This window comes from Brassica oleracea, chromosome C9, assembly GCF_000695525.1.
Source record: "Brassica oleracea var. oleracea cultivar TO1000 chromosome C9, BOL, whole genome shotgun sequence".
Lineage (NCBI taxonomy): Eukaryota > Viridiplantae > Streptophyta > Magnoliopsida > Brassicales > Brassicaceae > Brassica > Brassica oleracea.
The window spans coordinates 13,868,619-13,872,839 of record NC_027756.1 but is presented as its reverse complement, the minus strand read 5'-3'; positions in this window follow the sequence as shown (position 1 = coordinate 13,872,839).

The following is a 4,221-nucleotide window of genomic DNA, read 5'->3' as shown; positions in this document are numbered from 1 at the left end:
AGACTACAACAGCAGAAAGTTCAGCGGCATGACCTTACAGAACCGTCGATCTCACCAAACACTGCAAATATCACGACGTAAAAGGGCACGATACGACAGAGTGCAACTCACTCTATGCGCACTACCTCTCATCCCTAGCAAGTGGCGACTTCAAGTTCGAACCCCTAAAGGCTAAGCTGAAGAACGGCAAAAGCTGGAGCAAGAATAAAGAAAGGAAAGCCCATCGCAAAGCTAAAGGCAAAGGTCGACATAGCGAAACTCAACAACGAGATGACGAGGAGGATGCTCCGAAGAGTAACGGCGAGGGAGACTCCTCGGCCGACGAAGAGCAACCAGGTAACCGCAGACGCAGACGCATTGAGGTCATATTTTCTCAGCAAACCTTGTCGTCGGACGATGAGAACGATGACACACCTGTACTCGAAGATTTGAGAGATGTTCTGAAACGAAAGTTCGAATTCGAAAATAGCAACAGCTCTACGCACAATGATCTCCGAACAACGTTGAATGCACGGAAGTCCCGGCGTATCTCAGCAGGTGACCCCGATCCCAAAGATTGCTCGAACGGCGACCTTCGGGATAAACTCAACGCAGGAGCATGAGATCTTCAAATCCGTCTCAATCATTCGAAACCCACTGACCTCCGAAGGCGTTTGGAGCAAACTAAGACGTCAAGCAACGACACTCCGTCATCAAAAAACGACAGCAGCGTACCAACCGATTTACACGCCTTCTTAGACCCCAAGCAAGTAAAAACGCGACAGCAACTAAATGTCATCATGGGCGGTTCTCCTCCTTGCGGCAACTCTGTTCGCTCCGTCAAGGATTACCGTCGACAGGTCGCGACTTCGCAGAGGTGGCCGACTAGGCCATCAAATCACCCTCCGATAACTTTTTCGCCGGATGACACTAAGGGGGTTCACGTACCCCACAACGACCCTCTTCTTGTAGTCCTTGGAATTGGGGAGTACGACGTCACCAAGGTCCTCATCGATACAGGAAGATCCGTCGACCTCATCTTCCGAGGAACTCTGCAGAAGATGGGAGTCGATCTCGACGACGTTAAACCATCCTCCAGAACATTAACCGGCTTCAACGGATCCTCCGAAACAATACTGGGAACAATCCGCCTTCCGGTACGCGCATGTGGAGTCACTCGAACTGTCAAGTTTGCCGTTGTAAGCACGAAGGCCCCTTACCACGCTATACTTGGAACCCCCTGGATACACTCAATGCAGGCCATTCCATCTACTTATCACCTGTGTGTCAAGTTCCCTGGTATGGACGGAAAAATCAAAACACTGCGAGGAGATCAAAAAGCCGCTACGGAACTCCTAGTCGCCACAGTTAAACTCCAACGATCGTCTTTATCGGTTAACTCTGTTTCTCCTTCAACCTATAAAGCCTGCTCCCAGGAAGGCAAAGTTCTCGAGTTACCTATTGACGATACCGATCCAAGCCTGACCGCAAGGATTGGTGCGTATCTATCTGAAGATATGCAGCGGTCAGTTCTAAACTTTCTCAAGGCGAATGTGTCCACATTCGCGTGGTCCAAGTAAGACATGAAAGGAATTGATCCGGCCATAACAACTCACGAACTAAACGTCGATCCGACAGTCAAGCCTATCCGACAGAAGCGACACAAGCTCGGTCCCGATAGGTCAAAGGCTGTAAACGAAGAGGTCGACCGGTTGCTCGGCACTGGCTCAATTGCTGAGGTGCGCTACCCTGAGTGGTTAGCAAATCCAGTAGTCGTCAAAAAGAAGAATGGGAAGTGGCGCGTCTGCGTCGACTTCACAGACTTAATTAAAGCCTGCCCAAAGGACAACTATCCTCTTCCCAACATCGACCGTTTAGTCGAGTCCACAGCTGGAAACGAGATGCTCACCATCATGGACGCTTTCTCTGGGTACAACCAAATCATGATGCACCCCGACGATCGCGAAAAAACGGCATTTATCACGGATAAAGGAACCTACTGCTATAAGGTCATGCCATTCGGTTTGAAGAACGCAGGAGCAACCTACCAACGGCTTGTGAACAAAATGTTCGCAGACAAGCTGGGCGTCACCATGAAAGTATACATCGATGATATGCTTGTCAAGTCGCTACACGCCGCTGATCACCTCTGTCACTTGCAAGATTGCTTCGAAACTCTCAACAAATACGACATGAAACTGAACCCTGCAAAGTGCACGTTCGGAGTTTCCTCAGGCGAGTTCCTTGGATACATAGTCACGCAGCGGGGAATCGAAGCCAACCCGAAGCAGAACTCCGCGGTCCTGAACATCCAAAGCCCAAAAAACAGTAGAGAAGTACAACGGCTTACGGGTAGGATAGCTGCACTCAACCGGTTCATCTCCAGATCCACCAACAAATGCTTGCCATTCTACGATCTCCTGTGAGGTAACAAAAAGTTTATCTGGGATGAGAAATGCGAGGAGGCATTTACCCAACTCAAGCATTATCTGACAACCCCACCCGTTCTCGCCAAGCCAGATATCGGCGATATCTCTTTACGTCGCAGTATCACAAGCAGCAGTCAGCAGCGTTCTGATAAAAGAGGACCGTGGTGAGCAAAAGCCAATCTTCTATACAAGCAGGCGCATGATCGGACCAAAAACGCGATACCCAACTCTGGATAAGATGGCACTGGCGGTCGTCGAAGCGGCGAGAAAGCTCCGCCCTTACTTTTAGTCACATTCGGTAGAAGTATTAACCGACCAGCCCCTCCAAACAATACTTCAAAATACAAACAGGTCCGGAAGACTAACGAAGTGGGCTATCGAACTCGGTGAGCTTGATATCACTTACAAGAACAGAACCGCAGCAAAATCTCAGGTTCTTGCAGACTTCTTAATCGAATTGGCCCCGGAGTTGGAGCAAGATCTCACACTCCCAAACCCAAACTGGACACTGCATGTTGACGGATCTTTGACTAATAGGGGTGCAGGCGCCAGAGTTCAACTACAATCCCCGACCGGCGAACTGATCAGACAGTCTTTTAGCTTCGGCTTTCCAGCCTCGAACAACGAAGCAGAATACGAATCTTTGATCGCTGGACTCCGCTTAGCAAAAGCTGTCAAGGCCAAACACCTGAGCGCCTACTGCGACTCGCAGTTAGTCGCCAGTCAGTTTAGCGGCGATTACAACGCCCGCAACGATCGGATGGACGCCTACCTTAAGATAGTACAGGGCTTAGCCGCAGAGTTCGAATTCTTCGAACTCGTCAAAGTTCCCAGAGGAGAAAACGTTTGCGCCGATGCCCTTGCAGCCCTTGGAAGCAAACTTTGGAACCAAGTTAAACGAACCATTCCAATACACCGCATTGAGAAGCCGAGCATCAATATCTCGACGGACCAAACCATCATCATAGCCTCAGTCACCGAAACCGACACGCTCGTTACTGATGAATTCGGCCCCAACTGGCGAACTGAGTTCATCGACTACCTCTCAAAGAGGGAACTTCCAACCAAGAAATGGGCAGCCCACCGACTAAAAACACGCAGTGCCCATTATGTCGTCCCAGACAACGAACTCCATCGATGGACTGCGAGTAAAGTACTCCTCAAATGTATCCATGGTGAAGAAACGGTCAGGGTTATGGCCGAAATACACGAAGGCGCTGAAGGAAACCATTCGGGCAGACGAGCATTAGCAATCAAAATGAGAAGCCTAGGCTTCTTCTGGCCGACGATGAACGCATATTGCGAGTCCTATGCCAGAAGCTACGACAAATGCCAACGGCACGCACCAAGCATCCATTGTCCAACTGAAATGTTACGAACGACGGTCGTGCCGTACCCGTTCATGCGATTGGCAATGGATATTATAAGACCTCTTCCATGCTCCTGCCAGCGGCGTTTCATTCTCGTACTCACTGATTACTTCACCAAATGGATCAAAGCTGAAGCCTACGCTCAAGTCACCGACAAAGAAGTACGTGGGTTCGTCTGGAAAAACATTATCTGCCGCCACGGTCTACCGTACGAAATTGTTACTGATAATGGATCACAGTTCATGTCGGGCAACTTCAAGGAGTTTTGCAGCAAATGGAACATTCGTTTGAGCCCCTCCACCCCTCGTTACCCACAGCGAAGCGGCCAAGCGGAATCCTCCAACAAGCTCATCATTGACGGCATTAAGAAACGTTTAGACCTGAAAAAGGGTCATTGGGCCGACGAACTCGACGGAGTTCTATGGAGCCACCGCACAACACCA